The 17,023-nt window shown below is 41.2% G+C and overlaps 1 protein-coding gene across 11 annotated transcripts in view; it reads right to left on the bottom strand.

Moving 5' to 3' along the window:
* Positions 1-17,023, bottom strand: part of MAGI2 (membrane associated guanylate kinase, WW and PDZ domain containing 2) — a 1,006,736-nt gene that overhangs the window by 559,370 nt on the left and 430,343 nt on the right. The window contains exon 1 of one of the 11 annotated variants that reach the window (XM_077474041.1): positions 8,284-8,505. The exons of the other annotated variants lie outside the window; for them this stretch is intronic. The gene's annotated coding sequence lies outside the window, so the exon portion shown is untranslated. Of the gene's footprint in view, positions 1-8,283; positions 8,506-17,023 lie in introns of those variants that run through there. 11 annotated transcript variants of the gene reach the window in all.

Here is a 17,023-nt window from a genome sequence, read left to right as displayed (position 1 = left end):
TCTACCTGTAGTTATCTTAATTTTTTAGAAACGATTAAACCAGAAGCCCTGCAATAGAAGTTACAACTAAAATTTAAATACCTAATAAAAATGGACTTAAAAAGTAAAGATATGCTATCCTATATAGCAGTGGTAAATTCTTGGTAATTTCTAATAATTAAATAAATAAAAAAAAGGGTGTACTTACACAATAGCATTATGGGAAAGCAAAATATGTATTAAAATGATAGAATACTTCAGATTGGTTTGGGTGTCACTGAGGGGTATTAGGGTTAGAGAGGGGGGCAATGGGACACTGCAGCGGACTTGGTGGCCCTGTGGTGAGTAAAGGTTCAGGAAGTGACTGGGGGGGAGCTCTTTGAGAAGAATTCTGAGGGTATGTATAGAAAGCACTTTGAAAAAATTGGAGGAAATGAAGATGGCTGAGGGGCACTGGTTCAAGGTTGGGGGGACTGTGGGAGTTTAAGGGATCTAAACAAACAAATACCCCTGTGCACACCACTGTAAAAATACACCAAATAAAGTGCTGCTGCTGAAATCTAGGAGTGCGCCGCTCACTCCCACGTTCCAAAAATATTATGAAATTCAAAGTGATCCAGCGCTACACCTGTATATAAGTATACAGACACATATATATGTAAAATGCGAATCCATAAAGTCTGTAACTATTTATTGAATTAAATATACAATCCCCTTATGAGGATAACATTAATAGTCGACAAATTAAGTGAAAAAACTGAAAACTATAGAATGACAAAAGTCCATGTGAGTGTGCTGTTCAATAAACAGTTATAATCTTCTAAACCATGCCTATCCTTAAGAGATCCTCACACCATATGTAACCACCACTATTGGCCACTTAATTCTTATATTGGCCTATGGTTAGTAGGTCTAAAGGGGTTGTCTGGATAGGACCTGATCCTCTTCTTGTCTCCTGGTCTATTATCTCTCAATAATGCTCAGCAGAGATCACAATTTGAAGCTTATAAATAAAATATATGGACCATCATAGCGTTTACCATAAAAACAACCACATTTATTTTAAAAACGTCATACATTAACCACTTGCCGACCAGTGCACGACGATGTAGGTCGACAGAATGGCACGGGCAGGCAAATGGGCCATCAGGAGCTCGCCGCCGGCGGCGCTCTCCCGCACTGGTCGGGACCCCCGTGAGTCCGGTCGCGGGACCCGCGGACTCGATCGCCGCGGGCATACCCACGATCGTCTCATGGAGCGGCCAAATGAAGAAATGCCGTTGTAAACAGCATTTCTCCATTCTGCCTAGCAACTAGTGACGCTGATCTCTGCTCCATGTGATTGGAGCAGAGATCAGTGTTCACTAAATGAAAGCCCAACCCCCCCACAGTTAGTAACACACCCCTAGGAACACTTAACCCCTACACTGCCACCCACTGGTTAACCCCTTCACTGCCAGTGTCATTTACACAGGAATCACTGCATTTATATAGCAGTGATTACTGTATAAATGACAATGGTCCCAAAAATGTGTCAAAAATGTCCGATGGGTCCCCCACAATGTCGCAGTCACAATAAAAATCGCTGATCGCCGCCATTACTAATAAAAAAATAAATAATAAAAAATGATTAATAAAAATGCTATAAAACTATCCCTATTTTGTAAACGCTATACTTTTGCGCAAACCAATCAATAATCGCTTATTGCGATTTTTTTACCAAAAATATGTAGAATAATACGTATCGGCCTAAACTGATGGAAAATAATGTTTTTTTTATATATTTTTGGGGGATATTTATTATAACAAAAAGTAAAAAATAATGCGTTTTTTTCAAAATTGTCGCTCTATTTTTGTTTATAGCGCAAAAAATAAAAACCGCAGGGGTGATCAAATACCACCAAAAGAAAGCTCTATTTGTGGGAAAAAAAGGACGTCAATTTTGTTTGGGAGCCACGTCACACGACCGCACAATTGTCAGTTAAAGCGACGCAGTGCCGAATCGCAAAAAGTGGTCTGGTCTTTGACCAGCAAATTGGTCCGGTCTGAAAGTGGTTAAACTCACATTTTGGAGTACACTAGATGCTGGTCCTGAATTTCTCCTAAAAAATATCAGTGCATTCCCTGTGTGTAGGCACTACTATGCTACTCAACTATACCAATAGTCTCACAACTGCATATATGCAGGGCTACCAAAATGGAATGTTCTAACCTTAAATAGAAAATGTTACACTAGGTAAGGAATGCAGATGCTATTAAAAAGTACAGACATTGTAATCCAGATTTACACAAAGCGAGTCATTAGGTTTATGCAGTGCTACAAACAATTTGGTCATTCAGGCAAATTCTACATACCTAAATGACTACAATTTTATTTTTTAAAGTACATAAATTATTTTACTATTAATAACTTTCTACTCTCAGGCAGAAACTAAAATTCAGAGTAAGGAAATCTCTCTCAATATTTAAAGATTTACATCCATTTTAAAACTTAAAACATGTGTTATTCTTTTTCGCAGATTTATATATCCCACACAGTGTAATCCTAAGTGCTGCCAGGTTCTACTGTCTGTAGGTATGTACCTCATATGGTATAGCTGTTCTAAAAGCACTTTACGTACTGTATTAAAGTGGTTCTGCACCTTTAAAAAAAATATTAAAAGCCAGCAGCTACAAATACTGCAGCTGCTGACTTTTAATAAATTGACACTTACCTGTCCCAGGGTCCAGCGATGTCGGCAGCAGATGACGAGCAATCGCTCGTCTCTCTGCTGCCCCCGCCACCATCCTCTATCAGGGAATCGGGAAGGGAAGCATTGCGGCTTCACTCCCCGGTTCCCTACTGCGGCAGTCCTGGAAGTGGGTGCAGATACCAGGATTATCCAGGTAACTGCACCCCCTCCCCCCTGAAAGGTGCCGATTGTGGCACCGGAGGGGGGGGGATCAAAATGAGCGGAACTTCCACTTCAGGGTGGAGAACAGCTTTAAGTTCATACTTTTCTTGCAAAGAAATGAATGATCTTATATTATAAGGTATCCGTAAACACTAGGTTAGGGCATGCTCGAAAGCCATTTCTTTACCTTGGTGCTTCCTTTGTAGGCCTCATATACAAACAAATGGGTGTTGGTAGCAATAACGTGATCATAGTACCTAACTGACCAGCATAAGCAGGATTCCCAATCAGTGAGCTCAATGACATCACATTGTTTTTAGTTAAATTGTATGTAAGGATTTTTTTTTTTTTACTTTTGAATAGGGAAAGGTTAAACATGTTTGACAGGTTTTTATTTATTTCTGTGTCCCTAGGGATATTCATCTCTTTTTTTTGTTTTAGTGGTCATTACTACTAAGAGGGAAAATCCATACATTTGGAAGTGCCCTTAGAGCAAGCGGTAATGCCCCGTACACACGAGAGGGATTAAGTCTGACAGACCTCCAAAGGAGTTCCGCCGGAGTTCCGACGGAGTTCTGGCGGACTTTTCGACCGAACGGACTTGACCACACACCATCACACCAAACTCCGACGGAGTCGAACGTGATGACGTACGACTGGATTCGACGTAGGAAGTTCATAGCCAGTAGCCAATAGCTGCCCTAGCGTCGGTTTTAGTCCGTCGGAGTAGCACACACACGAGCGAATTTTTCGAAGGGACCGGGTCCGGCGGAGTTCCGTCGGGAAAATTTGAAGCATGCTTCATTTCTAAAGTCCGTCAGACTTTAGCGAAGCTAAAGTCCGTTGCAGCCCACACACGATCGAATAGTCTGACGGACTCAGTCCGTCAGACTTTGGATGTCGAAAAGTCCGCTCGTGTGTACGGGGCTTAAGAGAAAAAGCTCCAATAAAAAAATACATTCTTGTGACAGCTCTCTAGGGTGGGAATTCCATTGACTTTGAAGAGATTTGCTCATTTCCTGTTGCTTCCATAGGACAGGAAGCCAAGGGAAAAACTTACCAACAGGGCACAAGTAGATAAAAAATAACCTGATAGATAAGTAAAGTTTAAACTCCTATCTACAACAAACCAAAAAAAAGTTTTAGCTTGACATATACTTTAAGTAAGGTAACCATAAAATACAATAACATTTATGGTAAAGGCATTGGACAGTGGTCCTTTAACAAGGCATGACAGGCTCATTCACTGACAAATTGTTATCATATAGGTTTCTGGTTTATGTAGATAGGTACAGGTGGAAGTTTCCTTATTCCGCTCTTATTCCGCTCTACCACCATGTACGGTATCATATTTGATCTTCTTCCTATTATTTCTAATATCACTAAAAAAGTCTAATATATTAAGAAAACAAGTTTGTCTGAGAATGGGTCTTATCTCATTTAAAGTCCAATAGTCTAAGCAAAATAGTCTAATCATTATCAAATTATTTGCAAATAATTTAAAAATATAACATCACTTTTCCAAGAAATGTTTTAAAAAAGGCAACACAGTGATACAATAAAGTTTGTAACATATTTGTTTATATTGTTCTTTTATACCTGCACAGGTTGTTGAAGAATTCACTATGGTCAAAGAAAAATTTTGGAAGCCAAATTGTCAGTCCACAGATGACAAAGGAATTTTTCATATAGACATATTTGAGTGGATTATCAGTAATGCTTACCGTATATACTCGAGTATAGGTCGATCCGAATATAAGCCGAGGCCCCTAATTTACCACAAAAAACTGGGAAAACGTATTGACTCGTGTATAAGCCGAGGGTGAGACATGCAGCAGCTACTGTTACATCCCTATGTCCCGTCCATCCCTGGGTCCATCCCTGTGTCCCGTCCATGCCTGTGTCCCGTCCATGCCTGTGTCCTGTCCATGCGTCCATGCCTGTGTCCCGTCCATGCCTGTGTCCCGTCCATGCCTGTGTCCCATCCCTCCCTGTGTCCATCGCAGCCTACCTGTCTCTTTGCCTTCTGCAGCCTCTGTGTGCCATGCCGCGCCGCACCTCTCCTCCTCGTCTGACAGACGGCGGACATTCCACTGTTCAAAAGCCGCGCCTCTCTGTCTGTGATAGGCGTAACACTCAATTTCCCAGCAGTCAGTGTACCGCCTATCACGGACATCCTCTCATCCTCGTCCGTAGTATGAGAATGAGCGGATGTCCGTGATAGGCGGAACACTGACTGCTGGGAAATTGAGTGTTCCGCCTATCACAGGCAGGGAGGCGCGGCTTTTGAATAGTGGAATGGTCGCCGATCTGCGTGACTCGAGTATAAGCCGAGGGGGGCACTTTCAGCCTAAAAAAAGGGGCTGAAAATCTCGGCTTATACTCGAGTATATACGGTAATTCATGTTTATTGAAGTTGGCAAATAAAGTGAGGCTATGCTCACTTTAGTCAACCAGTTGTGTAATAGGAGATTGTTTGAAAATGTTACTTGTACATAACTGGGTATTCAGGATCACCTTTCTTTTTTTTTACCATCGTTCATTTTGCTAAGAAAGCAGCCTCTCCTCCATTAGGCCTGATTCACACCTATGCCTTTCTAGTGCTTTTTGCATTTTGGTGATTTGCACTACAGTCCATTTAAAATGGTTTCCTATGGAACATGTTCTGTAGTGCAAATCTGCAAAATGCAAAAAGCACAATAAATGCATAGGTGTGAATCAGGCCTGAGTAAATCAACCCAAACTGATCTCTTGCCTAAAAACATGTCTGGAAATTATGCCTTCAATGCTGCAATGAAATGGGAGAAAGAAGCATTAAAAGTTGGCATGAGCATAGACAACTGTTCATCAGATATTTATTTAAGAGGCCTATTTTCCATGCTTGCATGGTTTCTGCATGGTATCAAATAAATTGAATATTTCCCATTGGCCACTGGATGGATAGACTGGATTTTAATTGATTTATTAAAAGCCTATACCAACCTAATAAAATACTGGGGTGAACGCTGTTTACAATGTTAATCTCGCTGCCAACCTTACAATGTTCCAATTGTCAAAAATGTGGAGAAAGGTGTAGGTGCCCTTTAGGGCCATAATTACTGCATAATTAAACAGTTCTGTACCAGCATAGTCTAATATTTAAGAATACCATTTATCCTGTAAAATCCTTCTTCTATTAAAATAAAATAAATTCAATACTCGAATGGCTGATACTAGCAAAATATGTCAGACAGACCACTCGAGATCATTATTACACAATAGAACCTCTAACCTGCATTGTTATTCTTCTGATGTTCTCGAACCGCATTGTCTTCTTGCCTTCTACATTTAGAAGGAACAAATGCATTGATTTCCCTACACAAAGAATTTAACTCACTGAAGTGATATGCAGTTCATCAAATGATCCTTATTTTTTTTTCTAAAACCATAATTATAATTGTACCCTTCCAATGGCACAATCTGCCTGGACTGTATTGCCTTTGAGTTCTGTGAAATAAACCATTATAGGTATTTAGCTCTTGACTCTTCCAAAATGATTGTATTCTCCTATTTTAGAGGATAGATGAAGGTGTAGAAATCAAAATTTTCTAAAGACAGTCAAAGACCCAAAATCAATATCTAGAAAAAGTATTGATGGCCTTAAGGTATTTCAAATTAACAGCAGCAGCAGCAGCCTGGATTTCAGAGTTCTATAAAAAGCAGCCTATTTATAAAAGAAATGTGCATAATAAGCATCAGTCAGTTTTATCATCACTCTTTGCCAGCGTTAATCCCTTATCACACTCCAGCAAGTTGCTTTTAAGGCTTCTTACCTTTTGCTGAATATTCAAGCCAGCAGCTACCTCTGAATCAAGTCCCGTTGTCATTTCAGTGGCTGCAGAGCTAGAATGCAGACAGACAGGCTGCCCTCCCATGCTATCACAGGTTCCTTTGCTCATAATGTTCCCAGACTCTGTCGGACAGGTCTTTGATAAACTTAAATACAGCTATGAAACATGCTGTTTTGGCAAGTTGCTGACGCTCTATTTTATACCGGCAGACTGTCCTTTAGACACTATATGTGGGATTAGAAACACATCCCAAGCTGTAGCACTTTGATCCCATGCTAGGTTGAATAACATTGTAAAGAGTGCTCCGGGTTTTTAGTCACCCAGTATTTATCGCATATGTAATGTTAGGTGTATATTATTTCATGAAGAACAGGAACATGTTGCAGATTATTATTTTCTTTGGCTACAGAGAAAAAGTGTTCAATAACACAAAATCAACCATGGTAGTGCCATCTCTTCAATGCACTTTAATTGAAGTAACCACAACTGCTAGTATCAAGGGATTTCATGTAGTGCACCAACATGAACCAAGAGTCACTCTGCAATTCTTTTATACTATGTATATCAATTCTTTGACAAAAATACATCAAAAGAATAAAAAGGGACCATATTCAATGATTTGTAACAGTCGATAAACCATCCTCAGTAGATGCAGAGAAAAATGTCAGCACACAGTTGCTAGCTCATTGTCACACTGCATCTCAATCTGGCCAACTGGGACCCAGACATTTACCCCATATGCAAAAAGGTAATGCAGGAGGTGTTCCACTGACTGCAATGCATGTCTGTGCAAAGCATGTATATCTCACATTAATGATTTCACATAATTTTAACCCATAAAAAAAAACACGCTATCATCATAATAAGCAGTAAAGGGTCTCTGGACCCCAGTAAGTGCTATTAGAAACTGCAGTGGTTTGAACGCCTGGTTAAACAGGATTCTCATATCTGGCTTAAATGCTTGCTCATGTGTTGTGCCATTCCTTAATGTCAATGTGAAGCGTGCTTCTCATGCCATTTAAATACCCTGATCTTAGGAGAAGCGGCATAAATGTACTGCTCTCTCACATCTCCAGCTTCCTGCACATTACAGGCATGTGCAGCATTTCTTTGTTATTTAGAGCTGATAACCTCTGCTATTAAGCAGAAAGCAGAAGGTTGAAATGGAGTAAGCCTTTACATAAAATCTAGCCAATTTGACAGCGATAAGTGCCTTGGTACACGGCACGCCAGATCAAAACTACCAAAAGGTCCATATTTTTTTTTCATTTCATCAAGAAGATTCTTCAAAGCAAAAACATACAATTTTGCAATGTACAGATTGCCATCCTCGACACAAAGGTAATTTTCAGCACAATTAGCCAGGATCATATAGAACAAGCTGCAAGCCTCTGCACAACCACCCTTCACAATAACCTATATGTCATATTCTATTAGACCCAGAACCCATAGCCTTAAAACACCATGTCCCATCAACCTGCTATGGTAGTGGAATTTATAATGTGTGATCTACAAATAGCCTAGTACACAACAATGGATCCATGCATTGCAAAGAGCAGACATAAACAGTCATCACCTACCTTATTGTCATCCTCAGCCACTCCATCCTCTAGAATTCTTTAAGTCACCTGTACTGATCCAACCCATTTTCAGTGGGAGAGAAATAGATTTCTCCCTGATAGAATAAGCCTCAGCTGTGCTCAAATATGTATATTTTTCCAGCACGGATGCCTAGAATTTTCTGCACAAGCCAGACACAGGCACAAACTGCAGCTGAGCTCCTTTTCTCCCCTCCCTTTAAAAGATGAAGCGAGTGCTACCCTCAGTCTCTCCCTGCCTGTTCTTGCTGTCTCTCCTCTCTCTCCCCCCCTCCCTCTCCAATCCAAACTCAGTGGAGCCCATTCAGGGTCATTTACATTTCTCAGCATGATGACCCCTATGCTGCTTGTAGGGTTCAGTGCAATGAAAGGGACAGACCAATACGCTGCGGGTAGCCTTATAGGATAAAAGGACAAGGATAATGAAAATGTAATATAGGAGACTATTTAAAATATTTATGTTTAAGGTAAAAAAAAAAGTTAAGAAACAAAAATAATAGCAGATTTCAATAAAAAAAAATGGCATTGTTAAAAAAAATGCTTATATAGAAATCAATGTCAGATCACACTGTAAGTATATTACCTGTGAAATGTACATTTTCTTTATGCCAGATTGATTTAGGTGGGGGATGGGACTCACAATGGAGGATTTCCTCCAGCCAAGGCTGACGTGAAGCTGCACATTTACCTCCCCCCCTCCCCTCCCCATTTACCAGCTGCAGAAATCAGTATGATTTGAAAGATGATGACCTCTCTGACATCACCAAGGTTTGTCTGAATTAATAGACCAATAGATAAGACAACACTGAAAAGGTATATAATATATTGCTGCTTGATGTCATTGTTAATATATATATATATATATATATATATATATATATATATATATATATTTATATTTATCAGTTAAATCATCTGGTCTACCTTCTGTTTATTTTAACATATAAGCCAAGCTTTCTTAATATTCTTTGACAACAGCATGGAGATCAAATCTGCAAATGGAGGCGAGATGTATTTGGGAATATATAATGATTTAATAAATTGCCCCCCAGCAACCAGATCCTGCGTTTCATATGATCAGCGGAGATTAAAGCTTGAATGACAAATGGCGATTTGTTGTTATGGGCAAGCACTCATAAAACTGTAAAGTAGCATTGAGCATTCATTCCAATATTTAGAGACACATGGTATTATTTATATTGTGGATGGTCTTATCTTTATAGTGTATCAATGTAGCAATGCCATTTGTCCTACATGGAAAATCGTAGACAAGGTACGATATGCACTAAATATTTTTGGTAACCCATCGTGAGAGAAACATGGAGGAAGTATTTGTTGAGCTCTCTTTCTGCAAATGCTAGATGCCCGCCAGTACTCTTACGTTATACTTTGCTGGGTAGTGATTTAGAAGTCAGAAACCAGTTAATCAGCATAGTAGCCAGGCAACTAGCATTTCCTAAAGGAGGTCTTCATGTCAGCCCCTATGTATGCCTCATGACAGGTTTACTTGAAGTGCAAGAAAAGCATAACTATATCCATAACCCCCCCCCCCCCCCACTTTCCATGTCCAACCTGTGTTTAATAGATCTGTGTACTTACCTCCATTTTTTAATCTATAAAGTCAGGTCACATGATCCCACAGTTCCAGCTCCCCTGTGTAAGTGAGCGGCTGCTGCAGGGGAAAGATGCATGAATAGCTGAGCTATGTCAGACTGAGCATGATTAAGGCTACTTTCACCCTGAGTCACTTTACAGGCACTACAGTGCTAAAAATAGCGCTTGTAAAGCGTCTCTCCTGTGTCTCCAGTGTGAAAGCCCAAGGGCTTTCACACTGGAGCGGTGCGCTTGCAGGATGGTAAAAAAAGTCCTGCAAGCTGCATCTTTGCAGCGCTATAGGAGCGGTATATTCACCACTCCTAAAGCACCCCTTCCCATTGAAAACTATGGGGCAGCACTGCTAAACCGCTGCAGCGGCACTATGCGGGCTATTTTAACCCTTTTTTGGCCTCTAGAGGGGGTTGAAACTGCCCCGCTAGTGGCCGAATAGCGGCACTAAAAGGACTGTAAAGTGGCCCTAAAGTAGCACCACTTTACTGCCAATGCCCACAATGACCCCAGTCTGAAAGTAGCCTTACTAAAACTGGAGAGTGCAAAATCTGGTGCACCTCTGCATAGAAACCAATCATCTTCCAGGATTTTTGCCAAAGCTTTTGAACAAGCTGAAGTTAGAAGTTAGAAGCTGATTGGCTACCATGCACAGCTGCATCAAATTTTGCACTCTCCAGTTTTAGTAAATCAACCCCAATGTGTATGACTTTACAGCTCCCGTAATTCAGAGCCAGTGTTAAGCGCTTCCTTATAGGGACCTGGCTGCTATGCTGATGTCCTCCAGAATGGGCTGCCCATGCGCACCCCCAGGGGCATGCAGCGTGGCTATAAACAAACAAAAATCAACCATGGTAAAGAGCATATGAGGTATAATGTGATGAGCTGTGGGATACAGGGGGGCTGACTCGAAGACCTCCTTTAGAAAAATGCTAGTTGCCTGGCAACTAGCATATGAGGTATAATGTGATCAACTGTGTTCAGTCACAGCTGATCACAGTGTAAATAGGAAGTGCTGGTTATCGGCATTCCTTTTCTCATGCTGACAGTGCATGAGGAGAGGACAGCTGATATGCAGCTTTCCCCAGTGGGGACATGTGCACAGATAATCAGTGCAATTATTAACAGGCATCAGTGATGCCTGCAGTGCCCACCAGTGCAGCCAATCAGTGCCCATTAGTGATGGCAATTAGTGCTCATCAGTGCTGCCTTTCAGTGCCCATCAGTGCCATCTATCAGTGCCCCTTTCAGTGCCCATAAGTGCCTCCTATCAGTTCCCATAATTGCTGCCTATCAGTGCTGCATATCGGTGCCCATCAGTGATACACATCAGTGCTGCATATCAGTGCCACCTATCAGTGCCCACCAGTGATACACATCAATGCTGCATATTAGTGCCTCCTCATCAGTGCCCATCAGTGTCACCTCATCAGTGACAGCACATGAGGAGAGGAGAGCTGATAAGTGGCTTTCCTCATTGGGGATATGCACACAGATAATCAGTGCAATGATTATCAGTGCAGCCTCATCAGTGATGCCTGCCAGTGACCACCAGTGATGCCAATCAGTGCTCATTAGTGATGTCAATTAGTGCTCATCAGTGCTGCCTTTCAATGCCCATCAGTGATGCACGTCAGCGCCCATCAGTGCATCCTCATCAGTGCAGCATATCAGTGCACATCAGTGCCACTTATCAGTGCCTATTATTGCCCATCAGTGCCACCTATTAGTGCCCATAAGTGCCAATAACTGCTGCCTATCAGTGCTCATAAGTGCCAATAACTGCTGCCTATCAGTGCACATCAGTTCTGCCTATCAGTGCCCATCAGTGCTGCATATCAGTGCCCATCAATGCTGCATATTAGTGCCTCCTCATCAGTGATCCCTCATTAGTGCCCATCAGTGTAGGCCCATCAGTGTAGACCCATCAGCGCACATCAATGAAGAAAAAAAATTACTTATTTAAACAATTTTATTACAGGAACTATGAAAAAAAATTTTCTCCAAATGTTCTGTCTTTTTTCCTTTGTTTAGCAGAAAATAAAAAACTCAGTGGTGATTAAATACCACCAAAAGACATCTCTATCTGGCTCAAAAAAATTATAACTTTTTTTTGGACCCCGTGTTGCATGACCACTCAATTGTCATTCAAAGTGCAACAGAGCTGAAAGGTGGAAGTTGGCCTGGGCAGGAAGGGTGTAAAAGTGTCCTGTAGGCAAGTGGTTAAGTTTAATTCTGTAGGTAAAAACCTGCACTTTTACCCAACCAGGGCAAAGCAACAAGTTCACTGTGTATAGTATACTAATCTTTCATTTGTCCTCCTGTCACTCTGTTTCCTGCTAAAGCAAAGAGAAAAGGTGATTTGCAATTTCAAATTATTCTAGTTGGAGCTTATAGAAGGTTAAAGACTTGGCCTTCAAGTGACCATGATAGCACTGCCTTAAGAGAAAAATAGCTCCCTCATATCCAGAAGTACTAGGTATTTCACTTCCTCTCTGGCATTGAAATAGGGCAGTGGTTGAAAAACAATTAGGTAAACTTGTTTTTCATCATATAAGCAAAGCACAGGTTATCTAGAAGCTTAGTGCCCACCAAACGCCCAGATACAGCATTAAAGAGACACTGATTGGTGCCATGGAAGTTGTCTAAAACATTATTTCACTACTGCAGATGAACAACAGTCAAAAAAGCCGACACGTTTCGGCCATCAGGCCTTAATTATGACTGGCTTGATTAAGGTAGTAGCTCTGATGCACCTGTTCCATTAAAGAGACACTGTCAATTTGCCCATGCAGGACAAATTGACAGTGTCTCTGCAAAATTCCCCCCTCAATCGACTTATACTCACCTTGTCATTGCTTCCCCACTGCTCTTTCCTCCATTACAACTGACAACTGTACCACACACTTTTGGGTATAGAGGAGCAATGTCAATGCATCATAAAGTCACAAACATCAGTGATTGCAGTGCTGGCTGCAACAAAATAAGGATCGTGAGGAATTACAGGCAAGGAGAGCTTATGGGTGTGGGGGAGCCCTTTAAAGATGTCCCTGTGACCCTGCCACTTAGCTATGCATGGGCAAGGTAACAGTGGGGTTGATTTATTAAAACTGGAGAGGACACAGTCTGGTGCAGTTGTGCATGGTACCCAATCAGCTTCTAACTTCAATTTGTTCAATAAAGCTTTGAGAAAAAACTGAAAGCTGATTGGTTTCTATGCAGAGCTGCACCAGATTTTGCACTCTCCAGTTTCGTAAATCAACTCCGATGTCTCTTTAAAAAAGCAGATTTTATCATAGACATTCAATTAATTTCATAAAACACAGAAAATACAAAAATACTACAACCTCTGTCTAATTTAAAGTGGTGGTAAACCCAAAAACAAAAATGTAACATATTGCAGCTTACCAATCCTTAGATGTGGTGGCTGCATTTGTTTTCCTTTTTTTTAGGCTTTTCCCTTTATTTCCTTTGGTGATTCAGCCAATAACACACTTCTTGCCTTGGACCCCTTTCACACTGAGGCAGTTTTCAGGTGTTTTAGCGCTAAAAATAGCGCCTGTAAAGCGCCTAAAAACTGCCTCTCATGCCTTCCCAGTGGGAAAGCCCATGTGCTTTTACACTGGAGCAGTGCGTTTACGGAATGGGAAAAAAAGTCCTGTAAGCAGCATCTATGGGGCAGTGTAGGAGCACTGTATACAGTGCTCCTACACTGCCCCTGCCTATTGGAATGAATATGCAGCGTTTCTGAAGCGCCTGTAAAGTTCTTTCCGAAGAACCGCAACACAGGCGATTTTAACCTTTTCTTCAGCCGCCAGTGGGGGTTAAAAGCATCCCCCTAGCACCACTAAAATGATGGTAAAGCACCGATAAAACTAGCGTCAATTTACCACTAATGGACCCGCCGCGCCGGTGTGAAAGCAGCCTTAGCCCTTGTACACACGGTCGGACATTCCGACGGAAAATGTCTGATCGGACCTTGTTGTTGGATAATCCGACCGTGTGTGGGCTACATCGGACTGTTTCCGTCGGAATATCCGACCGACAAAATTTTAGAGCTGGGCTATAAAATTTTCCAACAACATGATCCGATCAGACTTTGTCCGATTGTTTGTAGAGAATTCCGATCGGACAAAGTGCCACGCATGCTCAGATCAAATTCCTAGACCAAAGCTATTGGCTACTAGCCTGAACGTAGTCCCCTCGTAAAAAAATAACATCATCACGTTACGACCGATCGGATTTTCCGACAACTTTGTCTGACCATGTGTATGCAACACCAGTTTCGGACAAAATCTGTCGGACAAAATCCGACGGATTTTGTTGTCGGAATGTCCGACCGTGTGTACAAGGGCTTAGGGTGTCTCCATGCTGGATGAAGTAGTAAAGCAGACACTTTTGGACAGCAGCATTGTTATGCCCCATACACACGGTTGGACATTCCGACCACAAAATCCGTTGGATTTGTTCAGACGGATTTTGGCCAAAACTTGTGTTGCATACACGCTGTCGCACAAAGTTGTCGGAAAATCCGATCGTTCAGAACAATGTGACGTACAAAACGTACGACGGGACTACGTAGAGGCCACTAGCCAATAGCTTTTGTCTCCAAATTTTTTCTGATCATGCATGCCACATTGTGCATCGGAATTCTCTACACACGATTGGAAAAAGTAAGTAATTTTGTTGTCCAAAAATTTTTTAGAACCAGCTCTCAAAAAGTCCAATAGAGCCCACACACAATTGGATTTTCCAACAACATAATCCGATTGGACTTTTTCCATCATAATTTCTGATCGTGTGTATGGGGCATTAGTCTGGGGAAGGAAGTAGTGTTAGCCCTTGTACACACGGTCGGACATTCTGACAACCAAATCCGTTGGATTTTGTCCGACGGATTTTGTCCGATGGATTTTGTCCGAAACTGTTGCATACACACGGTCAGACAAAGATGTCGGAAAATCATAATGTACATAATGTGATGATGTTATTTCATTACGACGGGACTACGTTCAGGCTAGTAGCCAATAGCTTTGGTCTAGGAATTTGATCTGAGCATGGGTGGCACTTTGTCCGTCGGAGTAGGCTACACATGATCGGAGTATGTCCGATCGGAGCACGTTGTCGAAAAATTTTTATAGACAAGTTGGAATACTTGGCCTGTCGGATATTCCGACGGAAACAGTCTGATGGAGACCACACACAGTGGGATTATCCGACAAAACGGTCCGATAGGACACATTCCGTCGGAATCTCCGACCGTGTGTACAAGGGCTTAGACTAGCCGATTTGGATCAACATGACTAACACATTGAATTTGATCTCCAGCTAATGCTTTATAAGTAGTTACAGCAGTTTTTTTGGGGGGGGGGGGGGTAAAGGTTTTACATAAATGAATAAAAACAGATCATTGTAAGCACCTCTGTCAGTGTTATATAGTTTGTATCAGCCCTTTAACTGTTGCTTTGTCTGCACAGCTTGGTGTGGTAAAGTAATTTGAAAAATAACAGACTTACTGGCTAGATCACAAGGTAAAAAATAAAGGAAACAGACTAAAAGAGTTGTTGAGCTGCAGTTTAATATATTTTATCTTTTGGGTTTCATATGCTTTAAAACATATGCTATTTAAACAGGCTCCTAACTGTTTTACTATGACTATCCTATTTCACAATCAGGCAGTTCCATAACCTACGCAAGGAGAGTAATTCTGCGATAAGAAGAATTAGAAGGAGGAAGGTCAACTTTGTATGAAGTAGTATTTGGATAGTTAACTTACAAATCACCCTAACTTTCATGCACAGCTCTAGCACCAAGATCTATGAACTGAACTTGGTATGCTCACTTCCTACGTAGTCATGAATATTGCTTTCTACCTTAGTTCATATGGAAAATACAGATACCGGGACTTAAAATTGTCTCCTCATTATTCATTATCTAGGTTCCCACCTAAAATATGTGCTTGTAATAATGAGCGCTAACACTTGCGTATTTGTGTTGTTGTTTATTGCCATTCATTCTTAATGGCACCCCAATGCACAAATGCAGTATAACAAATGCTTGCACAACAGTGCACCACAATACATAATTGTAAATGCTCTGTGCATTGTGGTGCACTGTGTTAGCAAAATATAGTGCAAGTACATTTTTTGTGCATTTAGATTTATTGACACATCATCTGAATTGAATAGGTTGCCTTAGCCCAATGCAAGTCAATGCATGGAAGTAATATCTATAAGCACACAAACATTTAGCATCCCAATGATCAGTCATGTTTTCCAGGCTTCTATATACTATATGAACAGGGGCGGACTGACAACTCATGGGGCCCCCGGGCAATAGGAGATTATGAGGCCCCCAGGCAATCAGAGATTATGGCACCACATAGTATACACAAACACACACACAGTATAGAATCACACACACAGTACACACAGACATGTTTCTATTGGCTGAGAAGGTACTGGAGAGGTGGGGCAGTTATAATCTCGGGATTTACATACTGTCCCTGGTTTAACTGAGTCTGGCAACCCTGATGGGGCCCCCTAGTTGCATGGGGCCCTCGGGCAGTGCCCGAGTAGCCCAATGGTCAGTCCGCCCCTGTATATGAACATAGATATATTAAAAGTGTTTAAAAGAAGCGTACCGCTTTACTACTTATATTTACAACTTGTGAATATACAAGGGAGCCTATGTAAGAAAAAGTGTGCTAATAAAATTTTGTTGCCCGTGGCAGCCAACCAATCCATATTTCTTTAAAACATTCTGCATTGCTTTACATTTTCATTATCACTTTTTTAAAACATATTCCATATAGCTGGGGGCCTGCCAGGAAGAGGTATTCCACTGATTGTGGACTGCAGTGCCAGCACAAAAGAGTACTGCAGTCTAAGCTATAGCATGCACCAGGGAGATCTGGAATACAGCCGGAAGATGCAACAAGCCTTTCTATATAAAAATCATGTATAACAACATAGTAACACCAAAGAAAACTCATACATTCACTGTCAGAATCTTTCCTTAAAAAAACTGAAATGATTAGAGCAGTACTTGTGAATAATGTTATTATTTCTATTCTTACTAGGATCCAGGTTTCAGTGACATCCAAAATTGTCCCTTG

Source organism: Lithobates pipiens, unplaced genomic scaffold (assembly GCF_037356315.1).
Source record: "Lithobates pipiens isolate NorthernLeopardFrog02 unplaced genomic scaffold, aLitPip1_a1.2 Scaffold_8, whole genome shotgun sequence".
Taxonomy (NCBI): Eukaryota; Metazoa; Chordata; class Amphibia; order Anura; family Ranidae; genus Lithobates; species Lithobates pipiens.
This window is presented reverse-complemented; position numbering and strand designations above follow the sequence as displayed.